Genomic DNA, 25,934 nt, shown 5'->3' on the forward strand with positions numbered 1-25,934 from the left:
ATCACAGAGGAGTCAATCCATTTTTATAGGTCTAACTTGGGTGTTTCCAAAAATGTCAAGTAACGAACACACGACAGAACATTTATAAGAGCAGGATTCCAAGATATCAGTTAGACAGTAAACGGAGGGGCCCAGCCAAGCATATTCCCATGCTGCAAAGCCACTTGATACTAGCGCACATCTTGAAGCAATAAACGCTGCCCTGGCAGGCCCTGGCAAATGGCACTTGTGAATATTTAGAAACGGAGCAGCCCTGTTTGGGAAAACTCATACTGACGCGCTAGGTTGGGAGAGATGAGGTAGAGACAGTTAAAAAAAAAAAAAAAGAATGAACTGTGTGCTTCCAGAAACGTTAAACTCTCACTCATGGAGCCTAGTGCATCAAGTTTAGGTCCATTGTAACAGCACTTCAGGTTGTTTCTGATTATTTTTTTCAAGACAGGGTCTCACTTTGTCCCTCAGGCTGGAGTGCAGTGGCACAGTCATGGCTCACTGCAACCTCAACCCCCTGGGTTTAGATGATCCTCTGACCGCAGCTTCCCAGGTAGCTGGGACTACAGGTGTGCACCGCCACAGCCAGCTGATTTTTTGTAGAGACAGGGTTTCGCCATGTTGCTAGGCTAGTCTTGAACTTCTGGGCTCAAACAGTTCGCCTGCCTTGGCCTGCCAAAGTGCTAGGATTACACGCATGAGCCACTGCATCCAGCCTGTTTTTTTCAATGTTTTAACAATGCATCTTTTGGCTTTAATAATCAGACTTTTTTTTTTTTTTTTTTTTTTTTTTGAGATGGAGTCTCACTCTGTCACCCAGGCTGGAGTGCAGTGGTGCAATCTTGGCTTACTGCAACCTCTGCCTCCCGGGTTCAAGTGATTTTCCTACCTCAACTTCCTGAGTAGCTGGGACTACAGTCGCACGCCATCATGCCCGGCTAATTTTTGTATTTTTAGTAGTGACGGGGTTTCACCATGTTGGCTGGGATGGTCTCGATCTCCTGACCTCGTGATCCACCCACCTCGGCCTCCCAAAGTGCTGGGATTACAGGCGTGAGCCACCACACCCTGCCAATAGTCAGACTTTTAAAAGCAGCAGACCCAGCCAACTAGGAGTGAAGCAGCTGCTCCTCACTAATTTGCTGTCAAGGAGCTGAGCAAATGGAAGCACCATCCTCCCTCCTCCTGATGCCTCCTCTTCTCTCTGGGGTTTCCACATTTATTGTATTACTGCATTTGGTCTATGGGGTTGACAGTTCAGCAGGACTTCAGGCTGGAGGTAGGAAACAGGTCCACTGTGGGCATAGCTGCTTGTTAATTCATGGCAGATTAGGCTTTCTGTGAATGGCATGGCTTTTTTCAACCACGAGTTCTCTGAGGCCTGAAGAAAGTGCTGGTGGAAAGCCGTGTTGCCCGGGCCAAGGAAAGTGTCCTGTTACACAGGGGTTGGTTGTAACTTACTCTGATTCTGTGGTTAATCAGAAACAAATCGGCCTGTTTCATAGAAGCCTTTGTTGTTTGTTCTGATGAGATTTTTACCTGCTGTACTTGAGACATCAGTAAAAAGTGAAGTAGAGGTTCCTCTTCAGAGACTTTCCTTCCCATCTAATTAGGAATAAATAGTAACTTCTCTTAGAAGCAAAATTTATTCAAAGATCTGTGCTAACATTCTTAAATATCTGCTATCCATAATAAAGAAATCAATGTACTTTATGTTCTTAGCTCCCACAATTTAGCCTGAATATTTGCCCTGGCATGCTTATACTGGTCCAAGCAAGTATTAGGTCATAGCCTGTTCCTCTTCCTTATTTGAAGGTGTTTTTACCTTTCTCAGCATTCCACAAGTTACTTCCTCCTTCCTTTGTTCTCCTCTGCCTTTGCCTCTTTTAAAAGGTTCTAACTTGCCAGCCAATCGGGACAGATACAGGATCTGAGGTCCCATTCCAGCCAATGGAAACTGGACACAGCAGTAGGGTGGACGCGTCAGGTTATAAATGACCTGTCTCCTTTGTTCGATATACTCATGGGGCACAACTACTGGCGAGTGTACCCTTTCTGCAGAAAGTGTAAAAATGGCCTTGCTGAGGAAATTAAATTTATGTTCAAGTACTATTTCTTTACGGCACCGGGGAACAAGCATTTCAAACACGTACTTGCTGCAGAATCTGCCCTCTGGAATGGCTGCGATCCTGTCTCAAATTGATTTGAGCAGAAAAGGGGAAGTGACTGGCAGAAAAGCCCAGAGATAGATCTGTGTTTAGGTAAGGTTGTTTGTCCAGAGATAGAACTATGTTTAGATAGGATTGCTTGTAGGGCCAGGGATGACAGCGTCAAGCCCTGCCTCTTTTTACTCTTGGCTCTCTGCTTTCTTCTCTGTTGGCTTCCTTCTCGAGCCAGCTCTCTCTGTGGGGTGACAAATGACCACTGGCAGCCTATGCTCACATTGTCCCTGTGTCTAGCAGTTTCAGAGGTAAGAAATACTTCTTTCCCGACAGCTATACAAATACAAAGGTTAAGGTTGGGCACGGTGGCTCACTCCTGTAATCCCAACACTTTGGGAGACCAAGGCAGGCGGATCACCTGAGGTCAGGAGTTCAAGATCAGCCTGGCCAACATGGTGAAATCCTGTCTCTACTAAAAATACAAAAATTAGCCGAGCCTGGGCTACTCAGGAGGCTGAGTCAGGAGAATTGCTTGAACCGAGGAAGTGGAGGCTGCAGTGAGCCGAGATCTTGCCACTGTACTCTAGCCTGGGTGACAGAGCAGGACACAGTCTCTAAAAAACAAAACAAAACAAAACAAATTCAAAGGATAACTCTGGTTGGCTAGCTGGGGTCATGTGACCATCCTCAACCCAAGCATTGTGCTAAGGAGGATGGGCTATTTTGATTGTCACCTAGGCCTGAGATAGTGACTGACAGCCCCACTGGGTACTGGGGGACACTTTTCCAATTTGCTGGGCACGTAATGGTTTCTTAGGGCTGCCACAACAAATCCCAACTTACTTGGTGGCTAAAAGCAACAGAAATCTCTTATCTCACAGCTCTGGGGGGTAGGAGTTCTATGTCAATGTATTAGGGGGACTATATTCCCTCTGATGCCTCTAGGGAATGATCCTTCCTTGCCTCTTGCAGCTTCTGTGGCCCCAGGAAATCCTTGGAGTTCCTTGGACTGTAGCTGCGTCACTCCAATCTCTGCCTCCATCTTCACAGGATGGCCCCTTCTGTGTTTCTCCTGTCATGTCTGTGCCTTCTTTTCTTATAATTACATGTGTTGGGGTGTGCTCAGAGCAGAGGGCCCGAAGAATGCCTCCTCTGTTTACAACACACCCAATAGGAATCTGGGGTCATTGTGACAAGGGACACAGAGCTTGTGACCTCCCTACAAACAAATGCCCTACACATTGAAAAAACAAAAAACAAAAAACGTGTCAGACCAGGTGCGGTGGCTCAGGCCTGTTATCTCAGCACTTTGGGAGGCCAAGGTGGGAGAACTGCTTGAGCCCAGGAGTTTGAGACAAGCCTGGGCGATATAGCAAGACCCCATCTCCACCACACACAAAAAAATGTGTTACTGGTTTTAGGGCCCACTCAATTAATCCATAGTAATCTCATCTCAAGATCTTTCACTTAATTGCATCTGCAAAGACCCGTTTTCCAAATAAAGTCATATTCACAGGTATGGGGTGAGGGTTGGGACTTGGATTTATCTCTTTGGGGGCCACAATTCCACCCCGTGTAGGGCAGAAATAAATAGCCACTGCACTCCACCCCTTGACTGCCTGGCATCCACCCATGGCCTTTTCCACATAAACAATTCCAGAAATGCACCACCCCAGTGTGGTACAGGCTGCCCACATCCAAGCAAAGCTGGCCGATGTACATTCTTCTCAGTCAGGCCTTGATGATACTCTTTTTTTTTTTTTTGAGATAGAATTTCCCTCTGTCACCCAGACTGAAGTGCAGTGGCACAAGTATGGCTCACTACAGCCTCAACCTCCCAATCTCAAGCCATCCTCCCACCTCAGCCTCCCAAGTAGCTAGAACCACAGGCATGTGCCACCGTGCCTAGGTAATTTTAAGTATTTTGTAGAGACAGGATCTTGCTGTGTTGCCCAGGCTGGTCTTGAACTCCTGGCCTCAAGCAGTCCTGCCTCACCCTTCCAAAGTGCTGGGATTACAGGCGTAAGCCACCATGCCAGGACCTTAGTCCATTTTCTGATAACTCTGTGAGCTGCCAACTGGAGCTAGAAACTCAAGTCAAGTCATGCTGTAGAATCTGGACCTTGTCCTCGCTACACCTGCCCCCTCTACACCCTGTTCTCCCTGAGTCTTCCTTCAGACTGCAGCCTTCTGGCCTCTGCCCCAACACACTGGGCCTGGGCCAGAGGGATGAGGCCGGGCTGTCTGGCCCTTGCCTTCAGGCTGTTTGTGGTTTGGCCAGGCAGGGAACGCAGGGCAGAAGCGGCTGGCAGGGAGCCAGGGGAAACTGCTTCTTCCGGTTTCTGTCCCCTCTCACACTGTGTCGTCCTTCTCCCAGCCTTTACCTGTGCTCCTAGCCTGGGGCAGGGAATCTGACTTTTGTATTCCTGAAATATGATTTTCTGGTTCTCAGCTCAGCTGAATTACTTGCCCCAGGCGGAAAGAGAAACTCATGGCTTTCTTTTCTCCTTCCCTGCTTTCAGAAAGGTCAATTGGGACTAAAGTGCATCTTTTTCTCACCGAGCTTACTGAAGGCTGAAGAAGCGGCAGCACACCCCAGGCACCTGGCTTTTTTTTTTTTTAACAAGTCCTACCAATTTCCAGCCTCATTGAGCATGTGGTCTGACTCACTGGGCTCAACAGGAGAGGCTTTGGCTACCTTGCACCACTTGAGAGGTGTTGCTCACCCCCGAGTCAGGAAGGGAGACCCCACCTTACACCCACCTCAACACAGCAAATTCCAGATATTAGGGTCTGTCATTTGCAAAACCCTGCTCCTGGTACAGAATTCTGAGTTACTTAGGACACTTGATTGCAATTGATGTTAAGAAAGATCCAGGCCGGTACAGTGGCTCACACCTATAATCCCAGCACTTTGGGAGGCTGAGGCAGGTGGACTGCTTGAGCCGAGGAGTTCAAGACCAGCCTGGGCAACATGGAGAAACCCCATCTCTACAAAAAAAAAAAAAAAACCCACAAAAATATTAGCCGGGCATGGGGGTGGTGGCATGTGCCTGTAGTCTTAGCTACTGGAGAGGCTGAAGTGGGAGGATCACTTGAGCGCAGGCATGGAGGTCACAATGAGCCATGATCACACCATTGCACTCCCACCTGTGTGACAGAGTGAGACTCTGTCTCAAACCAAAAAAATAAAATAAAACAAAAAATAAAAGAAAGATCCAGAAAGGGGATTGTATTAGCCTATATAACTGGGAAGCAGGAAAGGCTGGATCCAGATACCTAAATGACAGGATAAGGACTTTGTTTCTCACCCCCCCTTGTCCTCTGTTACTCTCCAGCCCTTCTCTCTGCTTGTCTTTCTCCTGGTTTTAATGGGATTTCAGGCTGATTTTCATGGAGCTCTAGGCTCACAATGCATTTATGTCTAGCAATCCTCTTAGATTCTGAGTTGTTCCAACAGAAGACACAGGAAGGGCTCTGAATGGACTCGCTTGGGACCTCTGCTCACCCCCTGTATTAAATAAACACCGAGGCCAGATGAGTGGAAATACCCTGGTTAGTTGGCCTGAGTCACATGGCACTATTGATGGGACAGGTAAGGCCACATGATTGGCAGCCCTTCTGGGTTGGAGGAAAGACAGTTTCTGAAAGAAAAAAAAAAAATGCTAGGGAGACAAAATTAAATGTTAAGGGGCCGGGCTCTCAGCACATTCTTGGTTTGCATTCTCCAGTGGGTCAGAAGCCTGACAATCCGCCTAGCCTCTGCTTTGAGCCTCAGGGGACCCAGTTCTATTCCTGCATCCTTAGCCATCATCTACACACTTTTTATCTTTTCTTTTAAGTTTTTAAAAATTGTGAAATCTATATACATATAAGCCATATGTTCAACTTAAAGAATAGTAAACAACTGTGTCCCTACGATCCAAGTTAAGAAATAGATCAGAGTCGGTTTCTTAGAAGCTTCTATATGTGCTTCTCCCCAGTCATGTGCTCTCCTGTCTCTACCTGAGGGAAATTACAGATTTCATGCTTTTCTTTATCGTTTTCCTTTACACACATACCCTTAAGCCTCTAAGTACTATATGGTTCGGTTTTGCAAAGCCCAGAAGCCTATTTTAATGCTGTATATAAGAATATGCTAGCCGGGTATGGTGACTCATACCTGTAATCCCAGCACTTTCAGAGGCTGTGGCAGGAGGGTTGCTGAAGCCTAGGAATTCAAGACCAGCCTGGGCAATATAGGGAGACCCCTTCACTACAAAATAAAAATTTAAAAAAAAAAAAAGAATATGCTAGATTGCTGTGACTTTTATTCAACATGTTTTTTGTTTTTTGTTTTTTTTTTCTGAGACGGAGTTTCACTCTTGTTGCCCAGGCTGGAGTGCAATGGCACAATCTCGGCTCACCGCAACCTCCGCCTTCCGGGTTCAAGCGATTCTCCTGCCTCAGCCTCCCTAGTAGCTGGGATTACAGACATGTGCCAACACGCCTGGCTAATTTTGTATTTTTAGTAGAGATGGGAGTTTCTCCATATTGGTCAGGCTAGTTTTGAACTCCCGACCTCAGGTGATCTGCCCACCTTGGCCTCCCAAAGTGCTGGGATTACAGGCATGAGCTACCGCGCCCGGCCTCAACATGATGTTTTTGAGCTTCGTTTGTGTTGATGCAGGTAGCTGTAGTTTATTTTTCACCACTGCATAGTGTTACATTGTATGATTTTCCCACATTGCATGTACTGTTTAGAGTGTATAACTAAGAATGGATTGCTAGGTTTAAAGGTGCTTCCACTCTATGGGATAATGCTAATTTTTTTCCCTAAAGTGGTTTATAACAATCAACCCTTGCACTACAAGTCAGTAATAGTGTTTCAGTTGACTTCATTCTTGTCGATTTTAATTTTTGTCAACCCCACAAGTGTGGCCTGTGTCTCATTATAATTATAATTTGCATGTATTTAATTACTCTTGAAGTGAAGACTCTTTTTTTTTTTTTTTTTTTTTAAGACAGAGTCTTGCTCTGTCAGGAGGCTGGAGTGCAGTGGCACGATCTCAGCAACCGGCAACCTGCAACCTCTGCCTCCTGGGTTCAAGCCATTCTCCTGCCTCAGCCTCCCGAGTAGCTGGGACTACAGGCACAAGCCGCCATGCCCAGCTAATTTTTGTATTTTTAGCAGAGACGGGGTTTCACCATATGGGCCAGGATGGTCTCGATCTCTTGACCTTGTGATCCGCCCTCCTTGGCCTCCCAAAGTGCTGGGATTACAGGTGTGAGCCACTGCACCTGGCCAAGAATCTTTTCTTATTTATTTATTTTTATTTGAGACAAGGTCTCATTCTGCCACCCAGGCTGGAGTGCAGTCGTGTGGTCACAGCTCACGCAGCCTCAACCTCCTGGGCTCAAGCGATCTTACCACCTCAGCCTCCCAGGTAGTTGGGACCACAGATGTGCACCACCACACCCAGCTAACAGTGCATAATCATTTCATAGTTATAAGCCAACTGTTTTTTCTGTACTGTAAATGCCTGTTTATATCTTTCTCCCCATTTTTTTAATGAAGGGGTGGTCTTTTTCTTATTGATTAATGAGAGTTCTTTATATATTCTGGATGGTAATTATTCCATATCAGTCTTATGTTTTTTTCTTTTTGTGACAGGGTCTCACTTTGTTGCTCAGGCTGGAGTGCAGGGGCAAGAACATGACTTACTGTAGCCTCAACCTCCCCGGCTCAAGCAAGCCTCCTGCCTCTCACCCTCCCAAGTAGCTGGGATTACAGCCACATACTACCACGCCCGGCTAAGTTTGGTATTTTTAGTAGAGACGAGGTTTTACCATGTTGGCCAGGCTGGTCTGGAACTCCTGGCCTTAAGTGATCTTCCTGTCTTGGCCTGCCAAAATGCCAGGATTATAGACACGGAATATCATGCCTGTCTCAGTGTTATATGCTCGTATATCTACTTGCAGTTTGGGAATGCTTTTGCATTTTATTTATGGTGACTTTTGGACAGAAGTTCTTAATTTTGATGTCAAATTTATCTTCTCTAGGAAACCTTTCCCAACTTGAGATATTCTCTCTTTTTTTTTTTTTTTTTTGTCTTTTTATGGGCAATTTTATTCCACTTACATTCATTGTCATTACTGATATAGTTGGTTATAAGCCTAACGTCTTTTTTTTTTCTTATACTTCAAGTTGTAGGGTACATGTGCACAACGTGCAGGTTTGTTACATATGTATACATGTGCCATGTTGGTGTGCTGCACCCATTAACTCATCATTTGCATTAGGTATATCTCCTATGCTATCCCTCCCCGCTTCCCCCACCCCACCACAGGCCCCGGTGTGTGATGTTCCCCTTCCTGTGTCCACCAACTTGAGATATTCTTTCCTATTATAAAAGTTTCTAATTTCATCCTTCATATTTAAGTATTTGATCTACCTGGATTTGATTTTTGTTACTGATAATTAGCTTCCAATTTTACTTTTATTTATTTATTTTCAGACGGAGTTTCGCTCTTGTTGCCCAGGCTGGAGTGCAATGGCACGATCTCAGCTCACTGCAACCTCTGCCTGGGTTCAAGTAATTCTCTTGCATCAGCCTCCCAAGTAGCTGGGATTACAAGGGTGTGCCACCACACCCAGCTAATTTTGTATTTTTAGTAGAGACAGAGTTTCTCCATGTTGGTCAGGCTGATCTTAAACTCCTGACCTCAGGTGATCTGCCCACCTTGGCCTCCCAAAGTGTTGGGATTACAGGCGTGTGCCACTGCACCTGGCCCCAATTTTACTTTTGTACCCACTTGTCTGCAATTCCCTCTGTGTCAGAAATCAAGTTTCCAGACATGGCTATGGGTTTTATTTTGTCTTGTTTTCCCTGAGCTCTCAAATTTCCTGTGTTGAACTTCATTTTTTTCCAAAATTCATTGTAGACCAATATTTTTGTAAGTACAATAAATATTAATTACTATGGGCAGGGTGTGGTACCTCACTCCTATAATTCCAGCACATTGGAAGGTAAAGGTGGGAGGATCACTTGAGCCTAGGAGTTCAAGACCAGTCAGGGCAACATAGTGAGATCCCAACTCTACAAAAAAATAAAACAATTAGCTTAGCATGGTGTTGCATGCCTGTAGTCCAAGATACTTGGGAGACCCATAACTTTTTCTTTTTTTTTTTTTTCTTGAGACACAGTCTTGCTCTGTCACCCAGGCTGGAGTGCAGTGGCACGATCCCGGCTCACCGCAACCTCCACCTCCTGAGTTCAAACGATTCTCCTGCCTCAGCCTCTCAAGTAGCTGGGATTACAGGCGCCTGCCACTATGCCCGGCTAATTTTTGTATTTTAGTAGAAATGGGGTTTTGCCATGTTGGCCAGGGTGGTCTCGAACTCCTGACCTCAGGTAATCCGCCGGCCTCGGCCTCCCAGAGTGCTGGGATTACAGGCGTGAGCCACTGCGCCCAGCCAGAACTTTTTCATCTTCCCAAACTGCAACTCCTCAGTCATCCCTCCCTTCCCCCAGCCCCTGGCAACTACCATTTTACTTTCCATCTTTATGAATTTGACCATTCCAGGTCCCTCATATCAGTGGAATCATATAATATTAGTCCTTTTGTGTCTAGTTTCTTTTACTTATAATGTCTTTCATGTCTCCAAGGTACACCCATGTTATGGCATATATCAGAATTTCATTCTTTTTTGGCTGGGCGCGGTAGCTCACGCCTGTAATCCCAGCACTTTGGAAGGCTGAGGTGGGTGGATCACCGGAGGTCAGGAGTTTGAGACCAGGCTGGCCAACATGGTGAAACCCCTGTCTCTACTAAAAATACAAAAATTAGCCGGGCGTGGTAGCAGGCGTCTGTAATCTCAGCTACTTGGGGGGCTGAGGCAGGAGAATTGCTTGAACCCGGGAGGCGGAGGTTGCAGTGAGCCGAGATCTTGCCACTGCACTGCAGCCTGGGCGACAACAGCAAGACTCCGTCTCAACAACAACAACAACAACAACAAAGAATTTCATTCTTTTTAAAGGCTGAATAATATTCCATTGTCTGTATATACCAAATTTGTTTATCTATTCATCCATCAGTGGACATTGGCTTCCACCTTTTGGCTATTGTGGATAATACTGCTATGAATATTGGTATACAAATATCTGTTCGAATCTCTGCTTCCCATTCTTTTGGGTATATACCAGAAGTGGAATTACTGGATTACATGGTAGTTCAATGTTTAATTTTTAAAAATTATATATATTTTTTCTAGAGATGGGGTCTTACTATGTTTCCTAGGATAGTCTTATACTCCTGGCCTCAAGCAATTCTCCCGTCTCAACCTCCCAAAGTGCTGGGATTACAGGCATGAGCCACCACCTGTAGCCCAATGTTAATTTTCTGAGGAACAGCCATACTGTTTTCACAAAGGGCTACACCATTTTACCATCACACCAGCAATGTACAAGGGTTCCAGTTACTCCATGTCCTCACCGATACTTCTTTTCTAATATTGCTTTTGTCTTTGTTAATAGCCATCCTAATGTATGTCAAGTGGTATCTCACTGTGGTTTTGATTTGCAGTTCTGTAATGAGGTTGAGCGTCTTTTCATGTGCTCAGTGGCCATTTGTATAGCTTCTTTGGAGAAAGGGCCATTCGAGTCCTTTTGCCCATTTAATTGGACTATTCATTTGTTTTTTGAGTTGAGTTGTGGGAGCCCTTTCACTCCATCTTAATTACCATAGTTTTCGTGTCTTAATATCTGGTAGAGGACAAGCCCCCAACCCCAACACACACCTGTCTGTTGCTCTTGTTTAAAAGCGATTTGTTATTTTTTGGCCCTTGACCCTTCCCTGTAAGTTTTGGAATCAGCGTGTTCAGTTCCTTTTTAAAAACCTGTTAGGATTTTGATTGGAATTGCCTAGAATATACAATTTAGGGAGAACAGATATATTTACAACATTGCGTCTTTCTGTTGTGAACATGCTGTCTCTCCATTTATTAGTTCTTCTTTAATGTCTTTAAGTAAAGTTTTACCATATTTTCCATAAACAATTTCACATATTTTGTTAGATTTATTCCTGGGTAATTGATATTTATTCATGCTATTATAGATGGTATCATTCAAAATTACATTTCTTTTTTTTTTTTTTCTGGGATAGAGTCTCCATCTGTCACCCAGGCTGGAGTGCAGTGGCGCCCTCTCAGCTCACTGCAACTTTGGCTTCCCAGGTTCAAGCGATTCTCCTGCCTCAGCCTCCCGAGTAGGTGGGACTACAGGCCTGTGCCATCACGTTCGGCTAATTTTTGTATTTTTAGTAGAGACAGGGTTTCGCCATGTTGCCCAGGCTGCTCTCAAGCTCCTGACCTCAGATGATCCACCTGCCTTGGCCACCCAAAGTGCTGGGATTACAGGCATGAGCCACCGTGCCCGGCCTCACAATTACATTTCTAACTGTTACTGGTGTATAGAAGTGCAGTTGACTTTTACATATTGATTTTATATACAGAAACCTTCCTGAACTCACTTACTAATTTTAATAATTTATTTGTAGATAATGTTGGGTTTTCCATGCAATCATAATATCTGCATGTTTTTTCTTCCTTCACAAGCCTTTACACATTTTTTTCTTTTTCTTTTTGTGACAGGATCTCACTCTGTAGCCCAGGCTGGAGTGCATTGGTGTGATCTCTGCTCATTGCAACCTCCCCCTCCCAGGCTCAAGCAATCCTCCCACTAGCCTCCCGAAGTAGCTGGGACTACAGCCGCACACCACCATACCCAGCTAATTTTTTAATTTTTTGTAGAGACAGGGTTTCTCTATATTTTCTAGGCTGGTCTTGAGAACTCCTGAGATCAAGCAATCCTCCTGCCTCATCCTCCCAAAGTGCTGGGATTACAGGCATGAGTCACTGTGCCCTGCTGCCTTACACATTTTTATTTGCTTTCTTATTCTTGTTCTGCTATACAGGCTGCTATAATATGATGGTATTGGGAGTTCTTAGGCCTTGCTCCTGATCTTCACAGGGATGCTTTCAACATTCACCATTAAGTATGGTATAGGCAGGCCAGGCACGGTGGCTCACGCCTATAATCCCAGAACTTTGGGAGGCCAAAGCGGGCGGATCACCTGAGGTCAGGAGTTTGAGGCCAGCCTGGCCAATATGGTGAAACCCCGTCTCTACTAAAAATACAAAAATTAGCCAGGCATGGTGGCGCATGCCTATAATCCCAGCTACTCGGGAGGCTGAGGCAGGAGAATCACTTGAACCCAGGAGGCAGAGGTTGCAGCGAGCCGAGATCGAGCCACTGCACTCCAGCCTGGGCAACAAGAGCGAAACTCTGCCTCATTAAAAAAATAAAAAAAAAAAACAAGTATGGTATAGGCTTTTGCTGTTTTTGTTTTTAACCTTGCTAGATGTTCTTTATCAACTTCTAGTTCAAATTAGTTGAGTTTTTATTATTGACAGATATTAAATGCTACTAATATTTTTTTCTGCATTTATTGAGATAGTATCTTTTTGCCTTTAACATGGTAATATGATGAATTACGTGAATCACTTTTCTAATAGTAAACCAATCTTGGATTCTTGGGGTAATTCCAACTTGGCTAGGATACATTAGCATTTTTTTTTTTTTTTTTTTTTGAGATGGAGTCTGGCTCTGTTGCCCAGCCTGGAGTGCAGTGCTGCAATCTCGGCTCACTGCAGGCTCCGCCTCCCGGGTTCACGCCATTCTCCTGCCTCAGCCTCCCGAGTAGCTGGGACTACAGGCGCCCGCCACTATGCCCGGCTAATTTTTGTATTTTTAGTAGAGACGGGGTTTCACCATGTTAGCCAGGTTGGTCTCGATTTCCTGACCTCGTGATCCACCTGCCTTGGCCTCCCAAAGTGCTGGGATTACAGGCTTGAGCCACTGAGCCCGGCCACATTAGCATTTTTTATACTACAGGGGTAAAAGAAAAGGTGTGATACCTTTCCTTCCCATCAAAGCCAATACTCCTAAAACAAAAGACAAGTTAACAAGAGAAAAGCATAACAGATTTTCTTAATGAAAGTTTTATGTGACACGAGAGCCTTTAGAAATTCAGACCCAGGCCAGGTGCTATGGCTCACACCTGTAACCCCAGCACTTTGGGAGGCCAAGGCAGGCGGATCACTTGAGGTCAGGAGTTCAAGACCAGCCTGACCAACATGGTGAAAACCCCTTGTCTACTAAAAATACAAAAATTAACCAGGCATGGTGGTAGGAGCCTGTAATCCCAGCTACTCGGGAGTCTGAGGCAGGAGAATTGCTTGAATCTGGGAGGAAGCAGTTGCAGTGAGCCAAGACATGCCACTGCCCTATAGCCTGGGTGACAGAGCAAGACTCTGTCTCCAAAAAAAAAAAAAAAAAAAAAAAGGCATGGTGGCTCGCACCTGTAATCCCAGCACTTTGGGAGACTGAGGCAGGTGGATTACCTGAAGTCAGGAATTTGAGACCAGCCTGACCAACATGGAGAAACTCCATCTCTACTAAAAATACAAAATTAGTCAGGCGTGGTGGTACATGCCTGTAATCCCAGCTACTGGGGAGGCTGAGGCAGGAGAATTGCTTGAACCCGGGAGGTGGAGGTTGCAGTGAGCCGATATTGTGCCATTATACTCTAGCCTGGGCAACAAAAGCGAAACTTTGTCTCAAAAAAAAAAAAAAAAATGCAGACCCCCAAGCCTCAGGGAAAACTCTATTTTTATGCTTCGGTTCGCTGAAAAATGGCCAGCTGTGTAGAAATATGGTTGGACAGAAGAGAGTGATCTAATGCTCATAGACTGATGGGAGGCAAAGGCCCAGCAGAACGTGTCTGTTCAGATTTTTTTTTTTTTTTCCGTAGAGACATGGTCTCCCTATGTTGTCCAGGCTGGTCTCCAACTCCTGGCCTCAAGGGGTCCTCCCACCCCAGGTTCCCAAATTGCTAGGATTACAGGCATGAGCTACCATGCCCAGCCCTGTTCAGATTCTTCTTGGTCTCTCTGTGTCTCATTCTTTTACCTGGAGTGTAGAATGTGACCTCTTTTGGAATAAGGGTCTTATGGCCTACTATCAGAAAAGGTAGAGAATTTCTTTTCTTTTTTTTTTTGAGACGGAGTCTTTCTCTATTGCCAGGCTGGAATGCAGAGGCGTGATCTCCGCTCACTGCAACCTCCACCTCCCAGGTTCAAGCGATTACCCTGCCTCAGCCTCCTGAGTGGCTGGGACTACAGGTGTGCGCCACCACGCCTGGCTAATTTTTTTTTTTTTTTTGTATTTTAGTAGAGACAGGGTTTCACCATGTTGGCCAGGATGGTCTTGATCTCCTGACCTCATGATCCGCCCGCCTTAGTCTCCCAAAGTGCTGGGATCATAGGCGTGAGACACCGTACTTGGCCTGAGAATTTCTCTATGGCTAGCTCTTACACAGAAAGGCAAGGGAAGGTTAGAGTAATATTTCTAGGTTTTATGGCTGGCTTTGAGAGAGAGGGTTTCTAGTTTCTATCACCTGCCTTAGGGAAGAGGAATTCTAGTTTCTATGGCCTGCCTTGGGAGAGAGGGGAGCAGGAGAGATGGGGACAGGAAAAGGTCAGTAACATCTTGCTTCTGAGCCCCCCAATGTCCTTCAGTTCAAACTACTCAGCATGACAAAGCACCAAACTTTGGGATATCATTTTCTGAGCCCCAAAAAGACACTGCCTGATTCAGTTTGCTAATACTCTGTTTAGAGTTTTTACATCTATACTCATTAGTTACATTGACCTGACACTTTCCTCTTTGGTCCTGCCTTTGTCTTCTGGTCCTGAGGGTTTTTGTTGATCCAGATAAATGTTCTGGGCACTAAGGTAGTGTCCCCTGCCTATCTAGACCATGGGGTATCAGACCATTCTCACACTGCTATAAAGAAATACGCAGCTGGGCGCGGTGGCTCACACCTGTAATCCCAACACTTTGGGAGGTGAAGGTGGGTGGATCACCTGAGGTCGGGAGTTCGAGACCAGCCTGACCAACATGGAGAAACCCCATCTCTACTAAAAATACAAAATTAGCCAGGTGTGGTGGCTCATGTCTGTAATCCCAGCTACTCAGGAAGCTGAAGCAGGAGAATCGCTTGAACCCAGGAGGCGGAGGTTGCGGTGGGCCAAGATTGTGCCATTGCACTCCAGCCTGGGCAACAAGAGTGAAATTTTGTCTAGAAAAAAGAAAAAGAAAAAAAGAAATATTCGAGACTGGGTAACTTATAAAGGAAAGAGGTCTAATCCCCAGTTCCACATGGCTGGGGAGGCCTCAGGAAACTTAAATTCATTGCAGAAGGCAAAGGAGATTTAAGCACCTCCACAAGGTGGCAGGAGAGAGTGAGCAAGAGGGAAGGGGGAAATGTCACAATTTTAAGCCATCAAATCTTGTGAGAATTCACTCACCGTCATGAGAACAGGGAAACTACCCCCATGGCCCAGTCATCTCACACATGGTCCCTTCCTCATCATGAGGATGATGATGATTACAATTTGAGATGAGATTTGGATGGGGACACAGAGCCAGACCATATCAGATGGGGCATGAATCTAAGTTATATTGGCCTTCGAGACCATGAGCTCAATCAAAAGTCAGCTCCTGAGCAGGAGCTCAACAAACTTTTAGGTAAAGAACCAGATATTTTAAATATTTTAGGCTTCCGCGACACATGCATCTCTGTTTCTATTAGTCATTGTTCTCCAGAGAAACAGAACCAATAGGAGATACAGATTTAGTATAAAGAATTGGCTCACAGGATTATGGAGGCTGAAAAGTTCCACTATCTGCCATCTGCAAGCTGGAGATAAGGACTAAATTCCAGTCTGAGTCCAAAGGCCTGAGGACCAGGAGCACTGATGGGGCAAATCCCAGTACAGGGACAGGAAAAGGCCCAGCTCAGTCAGCCAGGCAGAGAGCAAATGCTCCCTTCCTCCTCCTCCTTGTTCTCTTCGAGTCCTCCGTAGACTGCATGATGACCACTGCCATTGGTAAGGATGGGATCCTCCTTACTCAGTCTACTGATTCAAATGCTAATTTCACCCCAAAACACCCTCACAGACATACCCAGAAATAACCAGACCGGGCGCGTTGGCTCATGCCTGTAATCCCAGCACTTTGGGAAGCCAAGGCAGGTGGATCACTTGAGGTCAGGAGTTTGAAACCTGCCTGGCCAACATGGTGAAATCCCGTCTCTACTAAAAATACAAAAATGAGCTGGATGTGGTGGCTTGTGCCTATAATCCCAGCTACTTGGGAGGCTGAGGCAGGAGAATAGCTTGAACTCGGGAGGCAGAGGTTGCAGTGTGCCGAGATCGTGCCAATGCACTCCAGCCTGGGCAACAGAGTGAGGCTTTGTCTCAAAAAAAATGAAGTTTAACCAAATGTCTGTGCACCCTGTGATACAATCAAGGTGACACATAAAATTGACCATCACACTGTAAACCAAAAAGTACCTGAGACAGTTCTCAATCAATTTAGAAGTTTATTTTGCCAAGGTTAAGGACAAGCCCAGGAGATGGGTCTGTGCCTTTCTCCAAAGATGATTTTGAGGACTTCAGGATTTAAAAGGGGAGAAAGCAGGATGGGGGGGGAAGAGAGAGGCTGTGGTCACATGACTGAATCCCCATGTTGCAAGAGAAAGGGAGCAGGTAGGGGAATAGTAAGTCAGCACTCTCCGTAAGATAAGGTGAACATAGAGTAACTACCTGCAGAGATCTTTAACCTTTTATCTGTAGCTATCTGCTTAGGAACAAAAGGAAAGACAGATTCTTGCATGACTCAGCTTTCAGCTTCATTTTCTTCCTTCTGGCAGAGTGAACCAGGGTTCAAGTTTTTGTTTTTCCTTCACAATACTGTTGTTTCTCCTCTTCCCTTTCCTCCTCCTCCTTCTTCTCCTTCTTCACAACTCCTAAAAATGTAAAACCTATTCTTAGCTCACAAACCTTACAAAAAAGTTTGCCAGTTTGATTTAAACTGTCTCCCAAAATCTATGTCTCAATGACATGTTGTTGTTTCCTACAATATAGTGATGCTTGAGTGATTATCTAAAGAAAATAATTTATGGGTCGGGTGCGGTGGCTCAAGCCTGTAACCCCAGCACTTTGGGAGGCTGAGGCTGGCGGATCACCTGAAGTCAGGAGTTCAAGAGCAGCCTGGCCAACATGGTGAAACCCCATCTCTACTAAAATACAAAAATTAGCCAGGCATGATGGCACATGCCTGTAATCCCAGCTACTGGAGAGGCTGAGGTGGGAGAATCTCTTGAACCTGGGAGGCGGAGGTTGGAGTGAGCCTAGATCACGCCATTGCACTCCAGCATGGACGACAGAGTGAGACCCTTTTCCAAAACAAACAAACAAGAAAATAATTTATGAAAGTCAAGAGCCTGATAAACAGTCACCACCCATTCGTAATCTGTGCTGCCACACCTCTAGCCAGCAGATCTGCCATCTTTTGAAATGAGTATCAACCTGGACATTCCCAAGTAAAGTGCCCACAACACCTAGGGCTTGTGATTCAAACAGCAATGGTTAGACTCAGGCTCTCTCTTGCTGCCCTCTCCTGGCTGGTCTATTGTTGAGGATCAGATGTGAATCCTGTAGGATTTCATGAGACTCAGGAAACCTTCAGGTCTGATTGCTGACCTGTAGACTTGTCAAAATTTCTACCAGTGGATAGTTCTTAAGGCTGGTCATGATGGCCGAGTTTGTCTGTTATTTCTTGTAGGGTGCTCCGACTTTCTTGAGTGTAAGTGTTATAGAAAAAGAATAGTTATCAGGCTGGGCACAGTGGCTCACACCTATAATCCCAGCACTTTGGGAGGCTGAGGCACGCGAATCACTTGAGGCCAGGAGTTCAAGACCAGCCTGGCCAACATGGTGAATCCCTGTCTCTACTAAAAATACAAAAATTAGCCGGGTGTGGTAGTTCCAGCTACTCAGGAGGCTAAGGCAGGAGAATCGGTTGAACCTGGGAGGCAGAGGTTGCAGTGAGCTGAGATTGCACCACTTCACTCCAGCCTGGGTGACAAAGCGAGACGCCATCTAAAAAAAAAAAAGAAAAGAAAAAAAGGAGTTATCATATATTGAACATTTACTATGTGCCAAACACTGCTAAACAAATATTATTCCATTTCATCCTTAGAACGATCACATGAGATCCATATCCCTTGACTGTTCAGCATTACCTTCAAATAGGTGATACAATGGATACTCAGAGAGGTTAATTTCTTTTTTTTTTTTTTGAGATGGAGTCTCACTCTGTCGCCAGGCTGGAGTGCAATGGTACGATTTTGGCTCACTGCAACCTCCGCCTCCTGGGTTCAAGCGATTATCCTGCCTCAGCCTCACCAGTAGCTGGGATTACAGGCACGCACCACCGCACCCAGCTAACTTTGTAATTTTAGTAGAGATGGGCTTTCACCACGTTGGTCAGGCTGGTCTTGAACTCCCGACCTCAGGTGATCCGCCTGCCTCAGCCTCCCAAAGTACTGGGATTACAGGTGTGAGTCACTGCGCCTGGCCTTTTTTTTTTTTTTTTTTTTTTTTTTTTTTTTTTTTTCAGACAGAGTCTTGCTCTGTCGCCTAGGCTGGAGTGCAGTGGCGTGATCTCGGCCCACTGCAACCTCTGCCTCCCAGGTTCAAGCGATTCTCCTGCCTCAGCCTCTTCCATAGCTGAGACTAGAGGTACGTAGCATCACGCCTGGCTAATTTTTGTATTTTTAGTAGAGACGAGGTTTCACCATGTTGACCAGGCAGATCTTGAACTCCTGACCTCAGGTGATCCATCTGCCTCTGCCTCCCAAAGTGCTGGGATTACAGGTGTGAGCCATCGTGCCTGGCCAGAGAGGTTAATTAACCTGCTCAGGGATCACAGGTGGTAGAGCTGGAGCTTGGCATTCAGTCTATATTTATCTGACTCTAGAACTTGTGGTCTGAATTGCTACCCAAGGTTTACAATCATTTGTGCAGAGTCTAATTCAGTAGGAATAGTGTGGTGCCAGAAATTTGCATTTTTGACAAGCACTCCAGGGTCCTGGAAAGCTACACTTTGAGAACACTGCCTGTCACAAATAGAAACTGCACGGCTTCCAGTAGAAAGATGAAACTCTTCAGTAACAGAAGACTTATTCTGGGGTGGACCAAATGCTGGGCTTTCCCTCCTTCTTTGAGTAGAAGAGGAAGTTAGAAGAGGGTAATAAGATGCAAAGATTTCTTATCTCTTCCTGTCCCTCAGGCCTCCCTGCCCCCACCTAAGCCCCAGAAAAGTGCACCTCAAATGAATTTGCCTGAAGAGGTATAACATTGCCCTTTGCTGACAAACCCCTGAGCAAACATGTACTGGTTATTTGGTAACACTCAAAAGTCTAATTGTAGCTGGGCACGGTGGCTTATGCCTGTAATCCCAGCACTTTGGGAGGCTGAGGTGGGCAGATCACCTGAAGTCAGGAGTTCGAGACCAGCCTGGGCAACATGGTGAAACCCCATCTCTACTAAAAACACACAGACACACACACACACACACACACACACACACATATATTAGCCGGCATGGTGGTGCATGCCTGTAGTCCCAACTACTCAGGAGGCTGAGGCAGGAGAATCACTTGAAATGGAGAGGCAGAAGTTGCAGTGAGCCGAGATCGTGCTACTGCACTCCAGCCTGGGTGACACAGCGAGACTCCCTCTCAAAAAAAAAAAAAAAAAAAAAAGGATCTAATGGCAGTTTTGGCAGTTCTTTTTTTGTTTTGTTTTGTTTTTGTTTTTGTTTTTTTTTGAGACGGAGTCTTGCTCTGTCGCCCAGGCTGGAGTGCAGTGGCGCAATCTCGGCTCACTGCAAGCTCTGCCTCCCGGGTTCATGCCATTCTCCTGCCTCAGCCTCCCAAGTAGCTGGGACTACAGGCACCCGCCACCACGCCCGGCTAATTTTTTGTATTTTTAGTAGAGACGGGGTTTCGCTGTGTTAGCCAGGATGGTCTTCATCTCCTGACCTCGTGATCCGCCCGCCTCTGCCTCCCAAAGTGCTGGGATTACAGGCATGAGCCACTGCACCTGGCAGCAGTTCTGAGGAACAGTTTGCTCAGGCTGTCAGATCTGGAAGTGTTCGTGGCTTGCTGAGCAGAGACAAGAGGACAAAGCCTTAGGTATAATCTAAATACAATGGATTTGCAATGAAACAAGTGGCCTGGTCTACAACCGTTTCTCCACACGCTCTGCCTTTCTGACAGCAAATCTATGGTTGGCAAGGAATGGGATGGAGACTTCTTCCCACCTGGTGGCCAATGTTTTCTTGAACCTCTATATCACCCTTCAGCTCCTGGGTAGGGTTGATGGTCATCCACAGAGAATGGGGGGACATATACCTGTGAGGGCCCAGCCACTGGTCAGTGTTCAGCAGAGGAGAAATACAGTAGAGAAAGAGCAAGACTACGCCAGACATTGTGCTGGGTATTTGACTAACATGATTTAATCTTCCAATAACCCAGAGAGGTATAGGGATTCCATCTTCATTTGCCACATGAAAAAACGGAGACACAAATATGCAAAGTAACTTGCCCAAGATCATCCACGTAATAAGTAGAGTCAATTATTAAACCTAAAGGCCTTGCCCTTTCCATCCAGCTCTGTGCCACCATGAAGGGCCACCGCTCTCTGCATTAGTTCCTCTGTGTAAGATCTCCTCTTCCAATCCAAACAGGCTCCACTCACAAGCCTTGGAAAAACGCCACCAGCCCTTGGGTCCAAGAATAACATAAATGCAATGAGCCATTTTCTGAAAATGAGATGACATATGTCAAGCATTCAGCCCAGAGCCTGGTACTTTTCAGACTGCTCAGCCGGGGTGGGAGTGTCCCTGGGACAGGGTGTTTCTGGTTTCAGGAGATTCTGTTGGCTGTTTGGTAACAAACATTTATCAGGTAACTATATAAATGGTCAAAACAGGAAGAGCAGGGCTGGGCACAGTGGCTCCCAGGACTTTTGGAGGCTGAGGCAGGTGGATCACCTTAGGTCAGGAGTTTGAGACCGGCCTGACCAATATGGTGAAACCTTGTCTCTACTAAAGATACAAAAATTAGGTGGGCATGGTGGCGGGTGCCTGTAGTCCAGCTACTCAGGAGGCTGAGACAAGAGAATTGCTTGAACCTGGGAGGCAGAGGTTGCAGTGAGCCGAGATGGCACTACTGCACTCCAGCCTTAGCAACAGAGCAAGACTGCGTATCAAAAAAAAGGAGTCATGGGAGTCATCCTGATTGGACCAGCTTAGATCTCAGGAATCCCTCCCTGCCTGCCAGGGGGATGGAATGAGCTGACTGGCTTAGCTTAAGTGGCATGCTCTGTCCTTGGAAGCACATGGACCTTCAAATGAAAATTGGGAGCTCTCGTAGGAAGTGGGGTTTGTCAGGGAGACAGCCACAAAGATCACAACAGGAAAGTTGCTTTTGTGAAATAAAAAGGCAGGAAGGCACAAGCAGTATATGATTGTAGCCCACAGATTTGTTTGGCTAGAGCAGAGCATTCTTTGTTCTTGAAAGTGAGTTGTGAGAAATGGAGCATTTGGGAGGGAGTTGGGGGTGCTGGAAGGGGCCTTGTGGGGAGCCTGCGGGGCCTCAGGCTTTGTGTGAGTCTGGAGTTTTAGTGCAGCATTTACCGGATTACTAGCAAATTCAGGAAATGAGCCTGTTTCCTCCTATTATAGAGCCTAATCCTTTATTCATTAAATGGAGTATTTACTCAGACTTAAAATGTTCAGCGTGGGGGGTTAGAAAAGAAGGGAGCCCACAGCTGCTGAGAGCCCACTGTGTGCTGACACGAGGCTGGAGGCTTTTCCTACGTTTTCTCTTTTAATGCTCCCAACCTCCCTCTCTGCCCCATTTCACACATGGAGAAGGAAAGGCAAGTGACTTGTCCAGAGCCACTCTGTCAAAAGGGGACTTGAGTCCTCAGGGCTGTTGACTCCAAAGCTGACAAGCAGGTAACCACATTGGGGTTTTCTCCAGGACATGAGAATTCCTTTGTCCTGTGTATCACATCGAGCACCTGGGCTGATGACCCTTCTGCATGGTGTACCCACCTCGCAGCCTGAGCTTATCCTCAGCTACATCCACTATGCCCAGAGACACTGATTAATGCATCTGGGAGTCTGGAGGGAGGGGTCCACTCGTGAGTTGAGGCCCCATTTGTACCTGCTCCACCAGGACTGAGGACAGGAAGTCACGCCTAGGAGAACCAAGACGGGGTTGACACCAATGGTACCCACAGAGCATCCTTGTCCCGACTGTCACCACCGTCCCCCTCCTCCTCCTCCTCACACCTGCATCTCCAGCAGTTATTGAGCGCTTGCAACATACCCGGTGCTCTCTCAGCACTTTACATACATCATCTCCTGGAACCATCCCAAAGCTTCTTTGAAGCAGGTGCCATTATCCTCCCCATTTTGTAGATGGGAAAGCTAACAAATGACCATGGAGGCCGAGGTCACAGCAAGGGGCTTGTCCCTGTAAGGTCTATACACTCATCCCCATTTCCTTTTCCCTCTTTAATTTTCTTTTTTATTTTTGGAGACAGGCTCTCACCCTGTTGCCCAGGCTGGAGTGTGGTGACGTGATCATGGCTCACAGCAGCCTTGACCTCTGAGGCTGAAGCAATCCTCCCGCATCAGTCTCCCGAGTAGCTGGGACCACAGCTACCATGCCTAGCTAATTTTTGTATATTTTTGTAGAGACAGGGTCTCACCATGTTGCTCAGGCTTGTCTCAAACTCCTGAGCTCAAGCCATCCACCCTCCTCAGCCTCCCAAAGTGCTGGAATTAAGGCGTGTACCACCATGCCTGGCCCATGCCCCATTTTAAAAATGAGTATATTTAACCTTGGAGAGGTTGCCCACTAATCTCACATGGCTGGCAAGTGGCTGAGTTGGGATTTGAACTCAAGTTCTGTCTGACTACCATGGCTGGGCTGAGCACTGCTGTGAAGGATAATTGTTGAGTTAAAGAAAACCTTTGGAGAAGTGATTTGGCCTTGTGGATCTTTCCCTGAGCACAATTTCCAGCATGTTCCTGAGAAAGCTTAGGATCCTCTTTGTTGGAATAAGCGCAGGTCCTTCCTCGGGGCATCTATGCCCACTAACGTCACAGTCATCCTCCACTCCCACTTTTTCCCCTTTCCCGAAAACATCTCATATGGGGCTCTGAGCAAGCCCTGGGAGGAGCTGCTTCCTGGGTGAATGTGTCCCCCGGAGGAATGTACACCTGCAGCAAGACGAGTGGGACATTTTTGAAGCCTCAGGCCACACACATTGTCCCCAAGATGAGGCTGATGCGGATAGTAAGCCTCTTGTTTTTGAAGGTCACAAACAACAAAAACATGGAAACTCAGAATGGAAGGGGGCCCATGAGAGCAATCTTGAGGCATAACAACAGCTGCAGAAGGTGACTGCAGGGAAGCGGACTGTGCTCCTATTCTTTATGTTCTGTTTTTAGCTGTGTTTTTCAGAGCAAGTAGGTACCATGGTGATAGGTACCATAGAAATAGATGGAGCGCACCACCCAGCACAGGGCTGCCAAGCTGTTCCCCTGGAAATGCACCGAGAGCTGCCAGGGAGAGCCCAGGGACTCTGCTTCCTGGGGCCTGTCAGCTGCACGGCCAGGGAAGAAGTCCCCTGTAGAATGGTCCCCAGAGGCTTCTCACTGTCTTGCTGTCATTGTCCAAGGTCCCTGATGGTGCATCCTCCTCCTGGAGCACCTGTGGCCTTCCTCTCTGAGTCCTCTCAGGAAACTCACTTAAGGGGGTTTGCCTTTGCCTAGTGAAGCAATTATCTTGGCCAACAGTGACCTCAAAAGTAGCACTGCCAGCATTCCTGTCTCCATAGTTAGGAGTGCGTGGTCCTCATCCTGCCTGGATGTGGCACTGTCACTGGTTTTATGCAATGCCATGAAGAATTTGTGGGGCAGGAGCTGAGTTCTGAACATTTGGTAATCAGGAATACTCATAAAATGAAATTTCAGAGGATCTAACCCAGAAAGCCGAGCAAGGTAGGGCATAACCACGTCTGATATGGTGGTTTTCAGTTTGTGAAGCCGCAGGCAGTACAGAATAGGGCCCAGCCTCAACTATTTTTGGATGCAGCTTGAATGGACTGAAAGACCCTTTGAAACAAGTGCTGGAACCATCCCGTAGCACTTACATAACCATCTCTGCAAGGCTGTTGATAGATGAATGTAAATGAACCTAGGCAGAGCTTAGCTCATTTTTATTTAGATTTAGACCAATTTCATGTCTTCTGAAACGTAACCCATATATACACACACTAAATCTAACTCTTTTATTTTAGGCCTAGCATGAGAGGATCAAGTTGAAAGGGCATCTGTTATTATATCTGTCCCATCATATCTGCTTCTGTGATGGCTTTATTATGTACATTTCTTTCTATACATTTGTGCTCTCAGGTGGCATTCTTCTTCAGAGCAGGGCAAGTGTAATTCTGGACCAATGTGTGATTCTGAGACCAGTAATTCTAAGCACCAACCAACTGAAGGTAATTTTATTCTCAATTAAAGAAACACAGACGGGGCGCAGTGGCTCACGTGAGCCTGTAGTTCCAGCATTTTGGGAGGCTGAGGCAGGTGGATCACTTAAGGTCAGGAGTTCAAGACCAGCCTGGCCAACATAGTGAAACCCCATTTCTACTAAAAATACAAAAATTAGCCAGGTGCGGTGGCACGCACCTGTAATCCCAGCTACTTGGGAGGGTGAGGCAGGAGAATCGCTTGAACCAAGTAGGTGGAGGTTACAGTGAGCCAAGATTGCACCGCTGCACTCCAGCCTGGATGGCAGAGTAAATCTCTGTCTCAAAAAAAAAAGATACACACATCTCTAACAAAGGATTTTTTTTTTTTTTCTTGAGACAGGATCTCTCTCCATCACCCAGGCTGGAGTGCAGTGGCTCCGTCTCGGCTCACTGCAACCTCCACCCCCAAGGCTCAAGCGATATTCCTACCTCAGCCTCCCAAGTAGCTGGGACCACAGGTGTGTACCACCATGCCTGGCTATTTTTTTGTATTTTTAGTAAAGACAGGGTCTCACCATTTTGCTCAGGCTGGTCTCGAACTCCTGAGCTCAAGCGATCCACCCACCTTGGCCTCTCAAAGTGCTGGGATTAGAGGCATGAGCCACTGTGCCTGGCTAGGAATTTATTTTAAAAGCCAAAAACTTAAAACTCAATAACATCATTAACTCATAAATTATTGTTTAGTTACAGATTACGAAAATGATAGAACCAGAAGGTGCTAACAAAATGTCTGTCCTGCATGTGTGGCATTTGACATGAAGAAACTGAGGCCCTTGCTGGGCGCAGTGGCTCACGCCTGTAACCCCAGCACTTTGGGAGGCCAAGGCATGAGGATCACTTGAGCTCAAGAGTTCAAGACCAGCCTTGGGCAAGATAGTGAAACCTTGTCTCTACCAAAAAAATACAGAAGTTAGCCAGGCATGGTGCAGTGTACCTGTAGTAGCAGCTACTGAGGAAGCTGAGGTAGGAGGATCGCTTGATCCCAGGAGGTCAAGGCTGCAGTAAGCCGTGATTGTGCCACTGCACCCCAGCCTGGGCGACAGAGTGAGACCCTGTCTCAAAAAAAGAAAAGGCCAGGCCAGGCGCGGTGGCTCATACCTGTAATTTCAGCACTTTGGGAGGCCGAGGCGGGTGGATCACCTGAGGTGGGGAGTTTGAGATCAGCCTGACCAACATGGAGAAACCCCGTCTCTACTAAAAATACAAAATTA

General features: G+C 46.3%; 1 protein-coding gene and 1 non-coding gene across 12 annotated transcripts in view; both read left to right on the top strand.

Annotated features, from left to right (window-relative positions):
- Positions 1-25,934, top strand: part of DGLUCY (D-glutamate cyclase) — a 172,925-nt gene that overhangs the window by 71,088 nt on the left and 75,903 nt on the right. The gene's annotated exons all lie outside the window — the stretch shown is intronic.
- LOC112437110 (small nucleolar RNA SNORA11) lies at positions 3,267-3,395 on the top strand. Its single transcript, XR_003025772.1, has one exon. It is a non-coding gene; the product is annotated as a small nucleolar RNA SNORA11 (small nucleolar RNA).

Source organism: Pan paniscus, chromosome 15 (assembly GCF_029289425.2).
Source record: "Pan paniscus chromosome 15, NHGRI_mPanPan1-v2.0_pri, whole genome shotgun sequence".
Lineage (NCBI taxonomy): Eukaryota > Metazoa > Chordata > Mammalia > Primates > Hominidae > Pan > Pan paniscus.